Genomic DNA, 22,324 nt, shown 5'->3' with positions numbered 1-22,324 from the left:
ACCACTCGCCACTCTGTCAGGAAATGAGAGGCACTGTGCCCAGTGTCTGTGAGCCCCTAATGAATCCACCGCCCAGGCTTAGTTAAAATTGACCGCCGTGAGCCTTTTAAGATTATAAAGCATGCCGCATTATTCATTCGCGCCGCACTGTGACGGACAATATAGAGGTGGCTGATATGTTGCCAATGGGCCATCATCGTTAAAGCAGAGAGAGCGAGAGGGCAGGAAGTTTGAGTTGGTTTCACGGTTTATCCTGTGCAGGCCTTGCAGACGATTTGGAAAGTGCTGAGAAATGTTAACAAATGAGCAGAACCGCCCACTGAAGCGGATATCACAGAGCTATCTACGAGATTCCTTCACGTGATCGCTCTTTCCACACCACAGCAGGGGACACCACCCTGCCGTACGAGGGTTCTGTGCCGTAACGTTCTTCACAAGACAGTCGAATAATTGTACTATGATAATTGTTGTTCTCAGAGCTGAAATGTAGCCAAATTAATTGCACAACTGAAATCATGCCCTGCAAAAATGAGTTTTTAATTGGTTTTAATGACGCAGTTTTGCGGTTACATTTTAAACTATAAAAATTTTTACGTTCTTTTTTAAAGAGAAACACATATGCCTGCTCCCTGGAGGAATGTAAGTGACACTTTTATTGTTATAAGTGGTTTAAAGTAGATAATTAAACACTCAGCGAGCGTATTTGTTACTTTTGGAGGGAAAGGCTCATCGTGATCACAGTGTATGTACTTGGTCACCGAGGATGATGGCGCTGCAACATTATTTCTGCGCCGCTCTCAAAGAATACGGTAACCGCGGGCCAATTAGAGTCTCAGATGTAATTGCACGTCGAATCAATTTCCCACCTCTCCCTCCGCGTGAAAAAAATAATTGCAATTTAGAAGGGTCCAAACAACCGCATTTGCAGTCGATTTATGTTCGTTACTGAGAGCTGCCGCGTTCGTCGCCTGATTGATTTCGGGTGGAGTCACTAAAAATAAAGAGAAGGCTTAAGCTCCCTCATGTGTAACCTCGTAGCACCGTGTGCGCTTGGCTGCTGTTGGCGAGCGCCTATTGAGGACGCCAAGGTACACGGCTCGGGGGGGGGGGGGTGTGGGGGCAGCGTAGCACCCCGGCCACCTTTGTCTCCCGGTTGCTGATGTTGCACCTATTTCGCACCTCCGATGAGCATGGTTGGCTACGTACGGTGGGCAATCTCAGTTCTGCTTCACGATCCACCTGCAAGGAAGTGAGATGCCGTACGGGGCAAAAAGGCGGGCACCCCAATGGGCTCCCCCCTATCTCCAGGTTGTAGCCAACGTTTTCTTGGAGAAATTTGAGACTGACGCCATCCAGACTGCCACTCTACGCCCGACCTTATGGAAGAGGTACGTAGATGACACTTTTGTCATCTGGCCACATGGCCGGCCTGCTCTAGACCAATTTCTCGACCACATCAATTCCATACACCCAGCCATCAGATTCACCATGGAAGTCGAAAAAGATGGCAAGCTATCCTTTTTGGATGTCCTAATTTAAAGGAGACCTGATGGTTCAATGAGCCACTCTGTCTACAGGAAAGCCACCCATACGGATGCTTACCTAAAACAGGATTCCCACCACCATCCATCCCAGAAGAATTCCCTCATCAAGACTCTATACCATAGAGCCCAATACATCTGCGACCAGGAACACATTGCCAGTGAACTCAAACACGTACGCCAAGCTCTTAAGGCTAATGGTTACTCCGACTACACAATCCACAAAGCCATCACTCCAACCATCAAGAAGGATCCTTACCCTACATTGCTGGGGTCACAAAAAAGATCTCCAAAATCCTGATAAAACACAAGATCCAGGTCCGATTCAACACAGTACATAAAATCCGTGATCTGGTCCCGTCTGTAAAAGATGTGGTTCCGGACATACAGTACCCTGGCGTCTACAAATTGAGTTGCCTCTGTGGTAGCAGTTACATTGGAGAAACCAAGCGACATGTCTCGGACCGCATCCGTGAACATAAAGCAGACTTGAAACACGGTAGGACAAACACTTCTGCCGTGGCAGATCACTGTTACAATTCAGTGGGCTCACATGGCATTGACTTCTCCAAGACAGAGGTTCTCTGCAAGCCATCTGGCTACCATGAGAGATTCGTTCATGAGGCTATCCACATATACAAACACAGAGACAATTTCAACCGAGAAGATGGATTCTGGCTTAGCAATCATTGGAAGGACGTAATAAACCATTTCGGATATTAACTGATTGTTGTTCACATTTACGGTGACTTTCAGACCGCAGTCCACTCACTGGCATTGACTGTGTATCTTGTGTTCTTCACAGGGAATGGATTATTTGCTCCGCTGCGGGTCTCCTTTCACCGCTCTCCCATTGATATGTTTCGTTGCTTCTACATACTATTAACATTCCCTCCCTTTGTTAATGCAACCCCCTACCCCCTCCCTTTGATGCTGCTAATCCTGCATAATGCATGGGCATAATATGACTTTGAAACCCCCCAGCCCACCTCAAACGCATTTCCCATAAATATGCTAAATTCCTCTTGATATGCAAATTATGTTGTCAAGGCGCTCTTCTTCCACCTCCAACCCAGCTTATATATATGCTCCAAGCTTGGCAGTGTTTCATTCTTCACCTGAAGACGGCTGCTTGCGTTGTAGCCGAAACGTCGTGAGAATTATATTATTATGCTTTATTTGATTATTTTTATTGTTTCCATTCTACGTGACTTTACCGAAAGAACCAAGAAGATCCTCCGGCATCCTCATCCTCCTCCTCCAGTAACCAGCTGCGGTCGTCTAAAGTTGTCATGAGGCCACCGCGTTGTGCGTTGAGTCACTCCGAAAGCTGACCGCGGTGCAGCGCGTAACGTCACGTTGTGTCACGTGGCGTCGCGTCGCGTCACGTCACGTGGCGTCACGTAATGTGGTGTCGCGTCACGTGGCGTCGCACCACGTCACGTAACGTCACTTCACATCAGGTCACATGGGGTCGTGTCACCGTCATGACACGTGGCGTCGCGTCACGTAACGTCGCATCGAGTCACTTAACATCACGTGGCGTCATGTGGCATCACGTGGTGTCACGTAACGTCGCGTCACGTAACGTCACGTCACATAACGTTGCGTCACGTAGCGTAACGTTGCATCACGTCACGTGGCGTCATGTCACGTCACGTAACGTCACGTAAAGTCACGTCACGTAACGTAACGTTGCGTCACGTCACGTGGCGTCATGTCACGTCACATAACGTCACGTCACGTAACGTCAACGTCGCGTCGCGTCAACGGTGGGGTGGCCACGTGCAGCGCGACGCCGCTGTGTGTGCGATTGTCGCATCGCGCATTCTGGCGGGCCAGGGGCACTTTGCACTTTTTGAGTATTTTTCTCACGCGGGAAATCGGGTAGTGGCTCTTTTATGAAGCGTGGGATCAATGTTTGGGGGAGGGGGGGGGGTCGAAGCAAAACGATGCACTGAACCACGCAATGATCCACATCCCCATAAATTCTAGCAAACGTCGCAGAAGTGAGACATTCCTGTACCCGTTTTTACCATTTCATTCGAATCGTTTCTCGTATGTTTTTGTGTTTGACGTCTCGTTCTGTGCAGCGCTGCCCTCGTTCACTATCCTAAATAACGTTGGCGTATCGCTTGTATAATTAGATAAATAAATAGATAAATATTTAAATCGCTAGTGGTGCCGTTAGCAGGTAATTCCAGGGCTGCACCTTCAGACTTAAAAAATGTTTAGTTGATTATTGCACATACGTGTGTTAAACTTATTTCGCAATGGAGGTAAGCCAACTGTGCTAATCGGTGGTGCGGGGACAAAGGGACAACAAAGCAATTCTGAAGAAACGAGTTTTCAATTTAGGTTATTGCAAGGCATGATTTGATGCACGTTTAATGGACAGCTTAGAATATCGACTTTAATCGGCGATGCCTGCTAGGCCCCATTACCTGTTGTTTGATGCCACGTCGCGGTTAAAAAGCATTCATCATCATCTGCCCAGATCTATCAACTGCTGGTTGACTCGAAGGTCTCCCCACGCAGATGCCATCCGAATTGCCCTTGTGCCATGAGCCAATCTCTTTTTCACTCAATCTCTGCGGCGGGGCCTTCCCTCAGGCGTGGGTCTCCTCCTTTGCCTCCTGTGCCGTCGCCAGTCTCGGCCGATGGCCACCGTCCTTTCAGGCAACGTGACCTGTGCAAGCCCACTGACATTTTCCCTCAAGAGCCGGTGCGATGTCTCCGATTTGAATACGTTCCCTGATCGGTGTGTTCTCTGCGTGTAATCTGTGAGATGTCATTTCCCTCGCCTGTTATACAGGAGGTCTTTGGTTTCGATCCTGACCCTGGATGCCTGCTGTATATTTGGAGTTTGCATGTCTCTCTCTCCCCGCGGTCACGTGGATTTTTCTCAGCGGCCTCCAGTTTTTCCCTCCACATTTCGAATCAACATCACGCGTTTAGAGTATTTGGCTGCAATAAATGTTCACGTGATGATAAGCCACTTCGTTGAGCTATCATTTGTAGCCAGGTCGCTTCTGACAAAGAGCTTTATGGCTCAGTGGACCTTACCTGGTAATATAAAATAAAATAAATTGTTCAGTTTAGCCTCAGTGTTCCTATTTCTGTCTATCAGTGTAATTCCCAGCATGCACCTTGCTACGCTTACCCGCACACCTTTTCAGCCTTTGTTCCATAGCCTTCGCCGGCGACCAGTTCGGATAATAATTCTCTCACCAACGTTAGCCGTGGCCCGGAATACGAAAATAACGCTGCTGTCATTGTGGTGTTGGGGCTCAGAGCGCATAGTGCGCCAACCCTTTCACCGCCGCTACCCCTCTGCACCATTCGCACGTGACTGGCAAATTAATTGAAACTTTTGACGTATTTCTGAAGGTCAGGCTGTTATATCGTGAAGTGCATTTTTGCTGTAGAATTAATTCTCGCCGATATACTTGCTATTAAAATTCATGAATTAATACAAACACGGTTTGGTATTTTGCCGTGGGAGTGAAATTTTCCACTGCGTTACACACGGCGGAGCTCGGAGCAAATGTCTAATGGCTTAGACCTAATACACTCACAGTCTTGGTCTATTCAAGAGGCCGTAGAATTCATTCAGTTTCCGCTTTTTTATGTTTCGTACTGGAAACTAAATTATTAACGCGCACATACGCACCCCACGTTTGCGTGCGTGTGGGGGCGCCGCGGTGGCGAGGCGAGATGTTACCTCCCTCGCCTGGCACGCAGAAGGTTGTGTGTTCGATCCCAGACCCCGGCAATGCCTGTTGGATATTTGGATCTTTCTTCGATTCCTCCAGTTTTGCCCCCACCACCCCCGCCCCTCCACATTTAGAATCAACTTGCCTCTAGATTATTTGGCTGCAACTGTGAATTCCCACGTGTGGTGATATTGGCCACTTCGGCGAGCTATCACGTGTGTGGCCAGGTCGCTTCTGAAAAAGAGCTAACATTTCAGAGGGCTTTACCTGGTAAATACAATTTACTTTAATTATCCTATGACAAAAGACAAAGATCCCCTGTATAGCCTTTTTAACAGACTAATGGGGAAAGTTCTGTTAGTGAGCACCTATATACAGGGGTGGAGGGGCGGGGGCCGTGCCAGTGGGTCTGCCTGGGCAATCGGTCCCAACGGTGTCACTCCGGCGTCACTCCGGCACACACAACCTCTTCAGTGAAGCCCGTCTGCTACGACGACTCTGTGTGACCTCGCTCATGACCCTGTCCCTCCCTTAAGGTTCGGTATCTAATCGTGCTACCCTGCCACTCTGATTGCATTGACTGCATCACAGGCTGAACGGTATTTACTGAGTCACGGCCGGATTCGTAACTTCCTGCGTAAAAGCGAGCTGCCGCTGGGCTGGCTCGGCGTGGCCACGGCGTAGATTTCGCACCGCAGAAGCCGTGCCGTGCCGGTGATGTCGTGCACAACGAATGAGTTGAAACGCACTTCGATCATGCAGCGGTGCTGAGTCCAGACGCATGTGCAATGACGCGGTGGGGAACGGTAGTGTAGCGGTCGGCTCGCTGCGCTACGAACAGCTTCGGTGACGAATATCTGAACCGGTTCTAAGCCCCCCTAGGTCGACTCAGCCTCAAATGATTACCTGATGTGGTGTGTTACCATGGCCACTGGGGAGATAAAGGCGATCGGGCGTGGTGCTGGCCACCCGCCCCCATGCGTACCGTTCCGGCCTTCATAGATGCTCGCTAACAGCACTTGCCCCAACAGCCTGTCAAGGCTATACTTTGTCTTTGTTTGATACCTTGTCACAGGAATGCGGAATTTCTGCAATTGGCAAGAGAACGCCAGTGGCAATGAGTGCCACCAAATGCTTATTTGGTCATTCTTTACCAGTGGCGGCTCCTGCAAAATCTCTCAGGGGGGGCAAATGTCTGGATGATTGATAAGGATAAGGTCCACCCATGCAATGGATAAATTAACAGCTTAAGCATGTAAAGGCAACTTCACTTCTTTAATATTAATGAAAAATAAAGTGACTCTTACAATATATCTTGCTTGTTTCTATACTCACTATTATTACAATCCACTCATTATCTTTTATTAAAGATTCCACTAGGTAGCGAAAAATTATATTGTTGACTGAAACGTGCTTACGTATGATGACGTAAGCACGTTAGTGCGAGCCCTCCCGGAAGCCATAGAGAATGCATTGCAGCGCCCGCCGTTCGAAAAAAAACACATCTTTGAATGTAAGTCTATGGGAACACTCTGGGCGATTCTCAGCCAGAGTGAAATCGCCCAAAAAGAGGCGGTACTCCACAGAACGTGACATGATGCTGATTGGACTATATCCAGAGGCAAAGTAACGGCTGAGATTGGTGGTGCGTCGCCCAATCGCCCTAATGAAGAAACCGTCCCTGTTCTTTACTGACTTACGTAACATGAGATATAAAATAAAATGGCCACCAAACCTAATAGGGCTTAGCGTCTCTGTTCGCCAGACAGGTCCCATTGGGCATTTGTAACGAGAGCCGGAGTACTCGTCTAAAAATATCCTCGTGTCTCCCCGCTTAATTTAACGTTGGACAGCGCGACGCTGCATCATGGGTCGTGTGGCATTGATGTGAATGGTATGTAGTTCAATGTTAATGTTTTGGGGGACTACTGCTGTGTGGTGTCATCTTGGTGTGGTCTGGGAATGTTTCGTCGTTGTTTTTTTCTGCCTTGCGCAATATTGATAAATCGGACTTCCATGATAATTTCATGTATTTATTGTTTATTTACATATTAATTTTGGCTTAAAACTTTCGTGACTGCAGGAATTCATATTATTGGTTCTTTCGGTAAAGTCACGTAGATATAAAATTTAATAAAAATAAAAGATAATAAAATGTAATAAATTTTTTTTAATAATTAAAGCAAAATAACCACGACGTTTCGATCGCAACACAAGTGGTTTGCTTTTATTATTTACATATGAATTTTGTATTAAATTTTATTTCATAATCTTTTATTTTATTTTCTATCTACGTGACTTTACCGAAAGAAACAAGAATATTTACATTTAGTGACTTGGCTTACCGTTTTCTACATTTTGCACCCCCCTATCGTGTGTTTTTGTATTGTTTGTTATTGTAACTTGCTGACCCCGTGGCCCTACTGGACATTTGTGAAAAAAAATTGCTTCATAGCTCATCGGATTCATTCTCCAGTGGAAATAAAGATTCAGATTCTGAAAAACGCCTGCAACTACGGTCAACTTGCCTGCTTGAAGTGACACTCATTTAACCTACCCCTGAGAGATGATGATACTGCTGATCATGTTGGTGATTATGATGATTGTGATGGTGATGTATAGGCTATGCAGGCTAGATTATGATGCTATAAAGTTAACCCTGGTTCGGATTTGCACCGATCATCTCATGTTTGTGTGCTATACCAGTTTTACATTAATTTACAATTGACACAATTATACATTACCATAGAAAGGCATGAGTACACCCTGACAGGATTATAACTACATCCCTGCTTGAAGTGGGTAACCATTGAGCACACCCCTGAGCGACGGTGATGATAAGGATGATAATGGTGCTGATCACGCTGACGGCAATTATTGCCGTGATCATGAAGGCAATAATGAACACAAAAATATTTGCAAACAATGAACGTAACGTTTTAAACTCGCATATTTCTTCCTGCAAACACGGCACGAGTGTTATATTCCACACTGTGTGCTGACAAAGGCAACAATTCAGCTATGCACAGGCAAGCCACCAGCCAAGCTGTTTAAAATCTGGCCAGGGGAGATAAATGATTAATGCTCAATCCCCTCTGTTGGAGATAAGGTCCCCTGTGCAGTGAGTGTGACAATTCCATTGCAATAGCCACTGGGCGTTACTGCACAGAGAAAAAGCCATTGCTTTAGAACCAAGACACACATAAACACACACGCACAAATATACTATTTGCTATTTTTTTCATTTTACCAGGTAAGGCCCACTGAGCTATATAGCTCTTTTTCAGAAGTCACCTGATTACAAATGATAGCTCAACGAAGTTGCTTATCACGTGGAAATGTACAGCAGCCAAATAATCTAAGCGCACGTTGCTTCTAAATGTGGAGGGGACAAAACGGAGAACCTGGAGAAAAATGCACGCGATCACAGGAGCACATGCAAACTCTAAATATACAGGTGTCAGGGTGGGGATCAAACCCACAACCTCCTTTATATCAGGCGAGGTAGTTAACATCTCACTACCACGGTGCCTACATGACTGCACAAATGCAGTCATGTAGGCACATATGCATGTGTAGTAAGTATGTAGGAGGCTTGACGACAGGATCGGAGGCACACTTGTTTATTACACCAACTTGTGCACACACAGTAATTACGGGTCACTTGGCTACAGGGATACACAACAGCTAACCCCGCTAACCTATGCCCAAGTCCCCCACTACGGAGCTAGGGGAGGCTATCTATCCCAGCCCTGGTCAAGCTGGGATCCCGGCACCCTGAGTCTCCAGACCGGCTCGTCAGTCTGGGCTCTCGGGGCCACGCCACCGGCTTGCCCTGGTCGGCCCTTATAAGGACAGCGAGCCAGGGGAGCTCTGGGGCCTATTCTAGCAGGTCTTCCTTCTTCTCTGGTTAAAGCTGAGCCCCGACCTCGAGCCCTCCGGCTCACCACCTTTTATAGGACTCGGCCCCCGGGAGGGGCCCGTGGGGGATGCAGGTGCGGACGTCGGTGCGAGCACCTCCCCTGTGTACGGCCGTAACCCCGCCCCTTGTGTTTGTTAGCCATCCGTGGCCATGCACAATTACACCTCAACATCCGTGGCCATGCACAATTACACCTCTACACATGCATACAAAGACAAAAATCCCCTCCGTATAGCCTTTCCCAGACTGTTGGGGCAAGCGTTGTTCGCGAGCAGCTATTAAAGCTGGCCACGGCTCACAAGCGGGTGGGTGACCAGCACCATGATGCCGCCCCCCAATCCAGATGGTTTACACACCACACCAGTCACAGTACTCACTTGAGGCTGTGTCGACCTAGGGGAGGCCCATGCCGGTTCAGATATTCGTGACCGATTTTGGTCATGAGCGGGAATTGAACTCGGGTCGCCGGGTTCCATAATGCAGTGCGATAACTGCAACACTGCCGCACCCTACACACACACTTGCATACACGGGCATGTGCGTGCACGCACATTCAAGTGCAGCCGTGCACTAACAGCGGCCAACACATCATCACGTTGCTTGTGCCAGGCTAGGTGCACCTTGAGGCCACGTGAGTATCGAAGTGACCATCGTTATACTGCACATCTGTGCTCCCATGAATTTACCACGGTGGCGAGATGTTAACTCCCTCGCCTGGTATGCAGGAGGTCGTGGGTTTGATCCTGACCCCGACGCCTGCATATTTTTGAAGTTTGCATGTTTTCCCTATGGTAATGTGGATTTTTCTCTGGGTCCTCCGGTTTTTCCCTCCACATTTAGATTCAACGTGCGTTTAGAGTATTTGGCTGCTATAAATATCCACGTGATTAAACGTAGTTGAGCTATCATTTGTGATAGCTAGGCAGCTTCTGAAAAAGAGTTACAGTATATAGCTCAGTGGGCCTTACCCGGTGAAAAAGAAAACCCAGCATCACAGCGGAGTCACCTCGGTTTCTCTGACACGGCCATTATGAGCCACACGGGGACACCCAGCAACCTTAGAAATGTAATTTGATGCCTCCTGCCACACGAAGGGACTCACTCCCCTGTGAGTGCTTTGTTTTTTTTACCCCCGCAGCTTTACAATTTGCATACATTTCTTAGAATGCATTTATTTAACCAGCTGGAGTTGCCTCGATTTCCGCTCACTTTCTCTCCGGACGTCAAGAGTGTTTTAGGAGTTTATAGACAATAGATTGACTGACCGGTCTCAGATGGCCACTTTTGATAAAAGGCTGACACAGTGGCCTCTGTTGGGGTCTATAGACAATGATATACAGGCAGGCTGGTCTCTTTGTCTATAGATAATAAACCACAGCCTCAACGCTAACCAACAGCCTCAACGCTTACCCACAGCCTCAACACTAACCCACAGCCTCAACGCTAACCCACAGCCTCAACGCTGATCAACAGCCTCAACGCTGACCCACAGCCTCAACGCTAACCCACAACCTCAACGCTAACCCACAGCCTCAACACTAACCCACAGCCTCAACGCTTACCCACAGCCTCAACGCTAACCCACAGCCTCAACGCTGATCAACAGCCTCAACGCGGACCCACAGCCTCAACCATAACCCATAACCTCAACGCTCACCCACAGCCTCAACACTAACCCACAGCCTCAATGCTGATCAACAGCCTCAACGCCAACCCACAGCCTCAACGCCAACCCACACAGTTTTCCAGTGTTGGTCCTCTGGGCCAACCTGGCCACCTTTGGCAGCTGTGTATTTTGCAGGCGTACATTCCAGTCGTGTCTCGGCCCTTCGTCGTCGCCGCTGACGCCGCCGCTGATGCCGCCGGTACCACGACGCGTTCACACCCGGCAGCGCCCGGGCGCGCAAGGAGCTAATTGGGTTCGTTCGCAGCGTTCCAGCCGCGGGTTCTTGGAGCTCGGGAGCGGCTGTCGCAGCTGTCGCGGGCGGCTTGCGGGCGTTGTTTACGTGGTTGCGACACGCTCCTCTCGGGAGGTCAAAGAGGACTCGCAGCTCTGTCACTTGTCGTCAGAGTCGCTCCTCTCCCCGTGGCGCGGGGGAGGCGGGGGGCCGCTCATGCGCCCGGTGAAATACAACGCAGCGGGGATACCACAACGGCGACGCCACCGCTGGCGAGGGCGATGGACGAGATGGACAGCGTGGGTTGCGCCACGTGCCCGGTGCTTTCGTGGAAAGTGGTGGGCGGATCGCGTCGACGTTTGGACATTCGCAAATTCGGTGGCCCTGCGAGGTGGCCCGTAAGCGGCCAGTACAGCAGCAGGTGGGTTTGTGAACCTTTTATTTCATGCATGGGCTTTCCCATCTGCTTCAATTATAGACTGCATGGGGATACTGGGTGTTGTAGGCTTGGGCAGCACAATGGCAGTAAAGCAATTGATTCTTGGATCTAACCTTTCACAGAGCCTTCTATCTCATATCCACAGGGTTTTTTTCTGGGTGTTCTAGTTCCCTGCCACACGATAATCACTCGTAACAAAGGTAATGGAAAAACATTCCAACGCAGGACTTTTCCTTCAACAAGACTATTTTTGAGTTTTTTCGGTAAAGTCACGTAGGTAAAAAAATGAAATTAAAATAAATAAAAGATAATAATAAAAATCACGACACTATGGGGACCTCATTTGCCAGTAACAAAACTGACACCTTTTTGGTGTCAGTTTTGTTGCCAGATAGAAGGGTAAAGAACCAATTATCAAAAATCACGACGTTTCGGAGGCAACACAAGTCTCCGTCATCAGGTGGGACCGTCACAGCCAGATTTGCTGCCTCACTTGATACAGCAAATCTGGCTGTGACGGTCCCACCTGATGACGGAGACTTGTGTTGCCTCCGAAACGTCGTGATTTTTATTATTTTATCTTATGAATTTTAATTTTTTTTTAGCTACGCGACTTTACCGAAAAAACTAAGAGCATGAATCCTTGCAGTCACGAAAGCTTCAAATCTAGAACTATTTTTGAGACTCTTTTTTCACCCTGGGTAAATAAGTGACCGTGTAATTATTAAATCCAAACCGAGCTCGTGAACACGTTTAAAGTTGCGTGGTATGGAAAGACAAGGGAACATGGGGCGAGAAGTTGAATCGGAAATCGTGATTCGTCTTCGTCACTATCATCCTCGTCGTTCATTCTCTCTGTGGATGAAGGCCTGGAGACAGAGGCCTTCCCTCACGCCGACCCCATCCCCCGTGGTCCCGTGATGCCTCAGTCCGTCTCGCTGCACGGGAACTCGCCTGTCGCCATCCGTTGGCAGGGGCGGCACGGTGGCGAGATGCTTGCTACCTCGCCCGGTATGCAGAAGGTCGTGGGTTCGATGCCGACCCTGACGCCTGCTGTATGACTCAGTCCCTCTCACCGCACGGAAACTCGCCTGTCGCCATCCGTTGGCAGGGGCGGCACGGTGGCGAGATGCTTGCTACCTCGCCTGGTATGCAGAAGGTCGTGGGTTCGATGCCGACCCTGACGCCTGCTGTATATTTGGAGTTTGCGTCTCTTTCTATCCTCGTGGTCGTGTGGATTTCGTCTCTGGGTCCTCCGGTTATTCCATCAACATTTAAAATCAAAGTTCACGCGTTTAGAGTATTTGGCTGCTATACAATTCCACGTGATGATGAGCCACTTTGTCGAACTGTCATTTTTTAATGGCCATGCCGCTTCTTACCTGGTAAATTTTTTAAAAATGTTTTTTAGATTTTTTGTTTAGGTTGTCCATCGGCGGTCGTAACCTCCTGACGGCGTGGAGTGCCCAAGCCCACTTAACTCCTCACCTTAGCAGTCGGCATGTCCAGTGGTGCGTCCTTGACTCGTGTGCTCACCGAAGGTGCGGGAGATTAGTGGCAGTGCCCGCCCACTCGGGGCCCTGAGCAAGACGTTCATCTTTGCGCGAACGTTACGATGGCTACGCCGCACGACTTACTTATTTCACCCTCGCGTGAAACACTGAAATGAAGCGAATGGACTTGTTACAATTATATTATTTCGGTAGTACATATATATTCAAATGATGAGCTTTTGAATTTTGGATTAGGATGACATTGCGAGCTGGTAATTGGTACCCACCTATTTTGTCATGGATCCGAGGCCCCTTGAGCCTCTTGTGGCTCTCAAACTTGGCTTAGTTTGTGTATGCCTCAATGCCATCGCTGCCAGATTGGAGCTTGCGAACAATAGTTTCTCAGATGTAGGCGATTCGATGCACCTTTAGCAAGAATCAATTTCAATCTAAGAATCTTTTGTGTCCTGACACTGATTCACTCAGCCATCTAAAGGTGTTCCCGCCTCTCGAACCACACACACAGACAAAGATTCCCCGTATAGCTTCTTACAGGCTGTTGGGGAAAGTACTGTTAGTGAGCACCTATTAAGGCCAGAACGGCACACGAGGGTGTAGATGGCGAGCACCACGCCCGACCGCCTTTGTCTCCCCAGTGGCGATGTTGACACACCGCATCAGGTATTCATGTGAGGCTGAGTCGACCTAGGGGAGGCCCAGGACCGGTTCAGATAATCGTCACCGGTGTTGGCCGTGAGCGGAAATCGCATTTGGGTCGCCGGATTCGTAGCGAAGTGCGCGAGCCACTACACTACCGAAAGACGAAGATCCCCCCCGCATAGACTGTCACGGCAAGTGTTGTTAGCGAGCACCTATGAAGGCCGGTACGGCACACAAACACGCACATCATCACGCGCACACTCATAGACGCATGCAGCCACACGGCACGAGCGCACACAGTGCCAACGCCTCACGCAGCGGTGGCCAGATCCTCAACACGCAGTGCCAATTTCACAACAGTCTCCATAGCCACTGTAACATGTTGCTGTGGAAACTCGTCTGCGCCGTCGGCTAATTGCAGCATCGGGGATTTCACACACGGTCGGTCCCTGCGGAATTCATCCGAGAGCCGTGCCCTAATTTCAACAAAACCGCTGCTGCAGGTTCACGCAAAAAAAAATACATTATTGTTGTGCTCCTTTTAGCTGGAGCTGGTGGCGTTCGTTCGAGCGAAAATTGGCAGGTGTTGATTTTGGATAGGATTTTAGATAAGATTTCAGATCGAATTTTGGATGACAATTTGTATAGGCTTTTGGACAAGAATTGGGATGGGATATCGGATAGGAGTTTGGATAAGATTCAGATAGGAATTGGATAGGATTTTGGATAGCATTGTGGATAGGAATTTCTAAAGGATTTTGGACGGCATTTTTTGACAGGATCGATAGGGAACGCATACGTCAGGTGCCGCGTGGAATCGTCGCATCGCGAGGAATCACGAGAGAGGGCTACGGCGGCTTGAGACAGGCTTCCACGCAGCAGTGGATTGATCTTGGCTGCAGATGATTCAAAATCATCAAAAAAACAATTCAACTGTAATTTGTTTATCTATATATGAAAATGCTTTTAGGATGCAGTGCACAGCAAAAAGGAGCCCATTCTTTGTATTGCTATGCTTTCTACAGTACAGTACGTGTTTGAGGTGGATGTTTCACTGAATGCAGAGCGATTGTGATTATTTTTTGATTTCGCATTTTGCCTTTCAAGCTCTTTGGTTCTTTCAAATCTAGAATGCCTTTCAAGCGTCCAATGCCTTGTGACTAAAATGGGCATCGGGGTACACCCTCATCTCTCCCTGTTGGCAGTCTGGGCCTGATCCCGTGGTGGAAATTCCACAATATGGCAAGAACTCGTATGCTGTAGTAAATCCATAGGAAAGCCACGGTGGCCTTGTCGCACGGTTTTCTGTGTGTGACTGCACGCGGTCTAAAAGTGCACCTGGCCTGGCACAGGAGCCGTGGTGAAAGTCACTGCCACTTAGTGGCGAATGGTGGTTGTCGTGCTATTGTTGGTGTTGGTGTGTGCATAGCGCGTGGTGCTGGCCAGCCACCTCCTCGTGTGCCGTGCCGGTCTTCACAGGTGCTACTCGCTAACAGCACTTGCTGGCAACAGTCTGTTTAGGTTATACAAGGGACCTTGGTTCTTGGCTTATGGTGTTGGGAACGGTGGCGTAGCGGTTAGCTGCGTTGCGCTATGAACCTGGCGACCTGAGTTCGATTTCCGCTCACGGCCAACACCAGTGACGATTATTGGTACCGGTTCTGGGCCTCCCCCAGGTCGACTCAGCCTCAGATCGATACCTGGTGCCGTGTGTAATAACATCGCCGCTGGGGAGACAAAGGTGGTAGGGCGTGGTGCTGGCCACCCCACCCCCTCATGTGCCGTGCCGACCTTTATAGGTGCTTGCCAACAACAGCACTTTCCCCAACAGTCTGTTCAGGCTATGGAGGGGGATCTTTTTCTTTGTTTTGCATGTTAGCGCATTGCAAATTTCGATTCTCGCCCACGGCCAAAATGAGTAGCGATGATCTGAACCCGTCCTGGGACTCCCCTAGGTCGACTTAGCCTGAACTGAGCACCTGGTGCGGTGTGTAAACATCAGCACTGAGCAGACAAAGGCTGCGGGGGGCGCGGTGCTGTCCACACCATCCCCCTCGTGCGCCGTTCCGGCCTTCATCGGCGCTCGCGAGCAGCAACTTGCCCTAGCAGCCTGCTAATGGCTACAGGGAGGACCTTTGTGATGTTATTGACCACGCTGGGGAGCGCACTGTACGCGGTTCAAGGATTTGTTTCATTCGCTCCCTCCCTCGTTTGCCCTCCCTCCTCCTCCGTTTCTCCTCTCGTGATGATTAATTACCTCCCCCTGCGCCGATCTGGGCGGAACCGCTGGTCCAGCAGTGGCAAAATTAGCACGGTTGGTTACGTACGCTGCGAAAGAAGTTGAACATACGTACGCACAAATTGAGTGGGCACTTTGTGGTCAGCCGCACACGAGCGCGCACAATTTGTCGAGTGTCACGTTTATGCACTTGAGGGACGGTTCCTTGTGCGTGCGTCCCGACATCCGTCTGTCCCGAATGTCCATCTCATATGTCCGTCCCGTATGTTCCGTGTGTCCGTCCTGTCCATAATGTCTGTCCGTCCTGTATGTCTAGTCCATCCTGTCCTGTATGTCTGTCCGTCCTGTCCCGTATATTCATCCGTCCACCCGTCCCGTCCATCCAGCGACGCAGCAATGTGCAGGCTCAATCCCGAATCCAGTGAGGTGCCACCCAAAAAAAATATCTGGCTTTATGGGAACCTCATTTGCCAGTAAAAATATGATAATTGTTTTTTTTTACCCTTCTATCTGGCAACAAAACTGACACCTGTTTACAAGGAGTCATGTTTGTATAGACCACAATACCTGCAGTCATAATACAAACAAAAGACATAACTCTGATAATGTGCACTGTCCTTTTAAAAAGGTGTCAGTTTTGTTGCCAGATAGAAGGGTAAAAAAACAATTATAATATCTGGCTTATTCCCGTTTACTTCAACAATGTCACGGCGATTGCCATCCACCGCAGTTGGAATTCAGCGTCGGCCGTCGGTTGAATTCTTGATGTGTAAATGAAAACAACATAGATTCGCCTTTCAGAGACCAGCTACAAGACAGCGATGGAGGAGGACATTCGGGTTTCATATTCCACTCCGTGCCCAGGGCCCCAGCATGCACTGTACTTTGCCATGATGTTGCCGGGACAATTGAGACTCCACATTGAGAATGAAGGAATTCGAGTTGGGACAGTGGGTGAGCGTTGAGGCTCTGAGTCAGTGTTGAGGCTGTGGGTCAGCGTTGAGGCTGTGGGTCAGTGTTGAGGCTGTGGGTGAGCGTTGGGGCTGTGGGTCAGTGTTGAGGCTGTGGGTCAGTGTTGAGGCTGTGGGTCAGTGTTGAGGCTGTGGGTCAGTGTTGGGGCTGTGGGTCAGTGTTGAGGCTGTGGGTCAGCATTGAGGCTGTGGGTCAGTGTTGAGGCTGTGGGTCAGTGTTGAGGCTGTGGGTCAGTGTTGAGGCTGTGGGTCAGTGTTGAGGCTGTGGGTCAGTGTTGAGGCTGTGGGTCAGTGTTGAGGCTGTGGGTCAGTGTTGAGGCTGTGGGTCAGCATTGAGGCTGTGGGTCAGTGTTGAGGCTGTGGGTCAGTGTTGAGGCTGTGGGTCAGTGTTGAGGTTGTGGGTCAGTGTTGAGGCTGTGGGTCAGTGTTGAGGCTGTGGGTCAGTGTTGAGGCTATGGGTCAGTGTTGAGGCTGTGGGTGAGCGTTGAGGCTGTGGGTGAGCGTTGAGGCTGTGGCTTAGCGTTGAGGCTGTGGGTGAGCATTGAGGCTGTGGGTGAGCGTTGGGGCTATGGGTGAGCGTTGGGGCTGTGGGTGAGCGTTAGGGCTGTGGGTCAGTGTTGGGGCTGTGGGTCAGTGTTGGGGCTGTGGGTGAGCGTTGGGGCTGTGGGTGAGCGTTGGGGCTGTGGGTGAGCGTTGAGGCTGTGGGTTAATTAAGGCTGTATCCATCGCACCATGCCAATAGTACAATTGAAATATGGTTGTAATTTAGAAAATACCAAAATATCATGCATTGATCAACCCTTAAAACGAGTATCTCAAGCATTCATGGGAAGGGAAGTGTTTCCGAAAGTGAGGTTTTTGTAGGTATTGCATACTGTAGACGGTCTGCACACACAACATCGGCTCTTAACAAAGTATGGCGGCTAGACCTGATGTCATAGCACAGGGCACGTGTTTATGACCAACACGTTTACCCTCCTGCAATTTGTAGAGACGTATTGGACTGCACACGCAATGCACATAGATACACACTCCATTATTAACAGCCTTGAAGAAGCACCTCATTCCAGATCCAAACATTGCACCTCCCGGCATTGACTTTCCTCTTCGGAGTCATTGGTGGTAGAACCGTCACCTGTGTAAGAACATCAAGAGCTGGCCGATGCATGCATCTCCTTCGTGAGCGGCAAATTAAAGACAGCCACGGTGGTGTGATCGCGGCTCTGCCACCCAAGCTATGGACCGTATCGAGTAAATACACAGAGATACATAGAGACCCATAGTGATACATCGAGACCCGTAGTGATACATCGAGACCATTAGAGATACATCGAGACCAATAGAGATACATAGAGACCCATAGAGAGACATTAAAGACAATCCACAATAGTGATTGGCCATGCAACCCAGACTACGGACTGCACAGTAAACCCTCTGTGGTCTGCGCTCCTTCACTCAAGGAGGAACAGCGACACGACACAAACTCTCCCTGCTAAAGCCCTCTCATCATGGCAGCAGAAGTTTAACACGTAGTCGTAGGCCTTCACGACCAATATTATCCAATGAGAGGTTTTTTTTGGGTTAGATCGCGTAAATATAAATGTGTCGTTAAACCCTGCCACCACCGAACATAGCCAATGGGTAAGGTTCGTCCCGTAAAAAATATAATGATGGGGGTTTTCCCATTTTTTCGCCAACAAAACTGAAACCTTTTTACAAGGATTAATGTCTGCAATGCATATATTATCATAGCGTGTTTTTTGTTTGCATTTTGACTGCAAGTATTGTGGTTAATGGAGACATGAATCCTTGTGGAAGGGTTTCGGTTTTGTTGCCAGAAAGGAGGGGGAAAACCCTATTATTATGTCTTATGGTTGTTATTGTTTGACTTGCATCATATTGGGATTTTTGCACACAGCGTTGTAATACAGTGTTTTTTTCTGGAAGATTTGCTGGTTTTTCCAGGATGTTTCTGTTGCGCATCGTCGCTTTAAGATGTTCTCTGTTTATATTTTGTTTGTTGCGGTTGCACCCGACTCAAGAGCCGCATGGCTCACAGGGCTACACCTAATAAATGAAACTTGAAAAAAACTTGAAACGTAAAGAAAACGTGCCAATTAGTTACCAGTTCTACACACCGGTGCGTTGGGAGAGTTAAACCCACAACCAGTGGCGGCTCCTGCAAAATCTCTCAGGGAGGGCAAATGTCTGGATGATTGATAAGGATAAGGTCCACCCATGCAATGGATAAATTAACAGCTTAAGCATGTAAAGGCCACTTCACTTCTTTAATATTAATGAAAAATAAAGTGACTCTTACAATACATCTTGTTTGTTTCTATACTCACTATTAATACAATCCACTCAAGTTTATTTTATTAAAGATTCCACTAGGTGGCGACAAATTATATTGTTGGATAAACGTACTTACGTATGATGACGTAAGCACTTTAGTGCGAGCCCTCCCGGAGCCATAGAGAATGCATTGCAGCGCCCGCCGTTCGAAAAAAAACATATTTGAATGTAAGTCTATGGGGCCACTCGGGGCGATTCTCAGCCGGAGTGAAATCGCCCAAAAAGAGGCGGTACTCCACAGAACGTGACATGACGCTGATTGGACTATATCCAGAGGCACAGTGACGGCGAGCGTGACTCTGTGGTTGAATGACATTGGTGGTGCGTCGCCCAATCGCCCTAATGAAGAAACCGCCCCTGGCCACAACATTTACAATTTGAGCACTGTGACGTTTCACTGATGATTACAACAATAACAACCAACCTCATCAGGTGACAGCAGCAGCAGGAGCATAATTCTGCAATGTGCAAGAACAGAATAGAATGAATAGCTTAGCCGATTATAAAACCACTCGCCCCATCTCTGCTCTCACGATAATAGCGTCAGATACCACGTGGGGAAAAAGTGTGGCTCGAAAGTGTGCTTTGTTATTCATAAATGCATGTTAGTTAAATTAATAAAAATTGTCTAGTGCCAACTGGGCACAATCTGGGATATTGAAAGGGCTCACTCCTTTATTCTCTCCACGTGCGTTGTATCACTCCGCGCTCCGCTTCATCAGGGTTGAGATATGTGTATGAATATATATTGTAGGTCAAGGTTAAGGCCCAGAGGCCTTCACGGCCAATTCTTGTTGATGCCATCACCATTACAAAGGGGTCAATAGCCCAGTACGATAACCACTTCGCCACTACTTCATCCACAAACAAAGACAAATATCCCCCGTATAGCCTGAACAGACTGTTGGGGCAAGTGCTGTTAATGAGCTCCTATGAAGGCCGGAATGGCAAATGAGGGGGTGGGTGGCCAACACTATGCCCGGCCGCCTTTGTCTCTCCAGTGATGATGTTTATACACCGCACCAGGTACTCATTGCGGCTGAATCAACCTAGGGGAGGTCCAGGACCCACTCAGATATTCACCACTGTTATTGATTGTGAGCGGGGAATCGAACTCGGGTCGCTGGGTTCATAGTGCAACGCGTTAACCATTGCACGACATAGCTACCCATATCACCCAACAGTCTACACACATACGCTCCTGCACACACACAGTACCTATACACTCATGCACGTGTGCACGCACGCACTATACCCTTGATAGTATTACAGAGATTAGTTTTGCTGAGTATTGCTCGTGGTAAATTGGCGGATAATGAATTGCAGCACACCAGTTCAGTAATTGCAACGAATTAATTAATTTAACAATTAATTTGCGATACAAGCGAGAACGTACAACCTGCATTATTAATGCGCAATTACCCTCGGCAACGACCAGTAGTAAAATGTTCAAATACTTTTTTTTGGGGGGGGGGGGGGGTTGCAATTTACGAACGGTTTGAAATTTGCGAGGGCAAAACTCGAAATGGATCGCTTCGGTATTTTGTCTTTCGAGAAAACAACTTATCGGGAGCTCCCATCCTCCCACGTTCCCTTCCCGTAATTTAATAATGATATAATGCTCTCAGATTCCTGTGAGATAATCCAGCCATTTATAACATTCCTGTCAGTAGAATGGAGTCGTATTCGTTAACTGATTGCTGAGCGTTCAATCAAAAGTGTGCTCTGCTAATTATTCCGTAATCCCAGAACGGAATAATGAGTGTCCCGAGGCAGTTGTGTGGAACTTATTTACGTAATTTTATTCTTGGGTGTTGCAATTTGTGAAGTTGTTGATTACACTTCATAAAATCTTCGCGAAACATTGATGGTACGCACGTAAAAGATCAAAGCGCCTCCCAATCTCAGACTGGCATCGGGGTGGAACTCATTTCCAACGGTGGCTCTGAACCAGTTGTGGGAATTCCACATTCCTCTGGCAGGAGCTGGTCCCCACATAAGACAGCCACACTCATCAATTAATAATAATACATACTTTACTTTCACTGCTGGATGAAGTCGACCGAATCACTACAACAATCGGAGCATTCGTCATTTCATTGCACTGTGTAACAAAAACTAAATTTTGTCCCTGGGCAGTAAGTGTTATTTCCTAATTGCTCATGCCTCAAAAGTACGGAAAATTGATATTATTCCCTACAAACTTTGCTTTTGTGTCCAGGACAGTGATATTTTGAAATTTTCAATGTGAAAACGTGCACATTTGTCTCATTCCTTCACATAAAGTCCTGTTCACAAAAGCAATGTTTGTTTGGAATAATAGCCATTTTCTATACTTTTTAGGCATAAAAAATAAAAAATAAAAACTCTTACTACCCAGGGACAAAAGTCGTGTCACGTAGTGAATGATCAAAGTGGTACCGATCGAACGCAATGCGGCGGCCGAAATACGCTCGCGTGAATAAAGCAACGGCCGATTCTGCTCTCCAATCGTGGCTCCAGGCTACGAAGCTGAGTGCGGTCGTTCCGGGTTTCAAGTTCCCCCCCCAACCGGTCACCCCCACCCCCATCCCCTCAGTGCGCTCGGCTCCATCGACCTCAACGTGGGGCAGCTCCTGGCGTGAACCGCACACCGTGGCGGTGCCAGGGCGGTGCCGCGACCCCATGACCCCGCGACCTCGTGACCCCCGACCCCGCGTTTGTTTGCCCCGTGCGTAGTGGAGGCTCGCGGGTCGCGTCACCGTCACTGCGAACTTTAAAGATCTCGCGACGTCATTCGGACTCATTGCACGACAAAATGCTCGCCACGAATGAATCACGACGCCTCGCTGATTTCGTCAAGGATCATAAACCACCATCACGCGAACTCCGGTCATCCTCGCAGTAGCAGCGATTTTTGCTGCTGGCATTCTAACAAAGACGGTGGTCACCACCATCGCTCGCTTTCGGATGCACTTCTGTGGCCGTCTGGAATGCTCATCCTTCCGATATTAGGAAGCCACTGGAGCTAAGCACTTACAAATCATCTAAATTGAAAACTCTTTTCTTTAAAACTGCATTTTGTGTTTAGTTTGTTGTCCTTCCCCTGCA

The 22,324-nt window shown here is 48.4% G+C and overlaps 1 protein-coding gene across 1 annotated transcript in view; it reads left to right on the top strand.

Moving 5' to 3' along the window:
- The window catches only part of LOC133352824 (SAM and SH3 domain-containing protein 1-like), a 325,376-nt gene that overhangs the window by 47,878 nt on the left and 255,174 nt on the right, over positions 1-22,324 (top strand). The gene's annotated exons all lie outside the window — the stretch shown is intronic.

This window comes from Lethenteron reissneri, chromosome 5 (genome assembly GCF_015708825.2).
Source record: "Lethenteron reissneri isolate LAM-NWPU_2019-01 chromosome 5, ASM1570882v1, whole genome shotgun sequence".
Lineage (NCBI taxonomy): Eukaryota > Metazoa > Chordata > Hyperoartia > Petromyzontiformes > Petromyzontidae > Lethenteron > Lethenteron reissneri.
The sequence above is the reverse complement of the archived record's forward strand: the minus strand, read 5'-3'. Positions and strand labels throughout refer to the sequence as shown.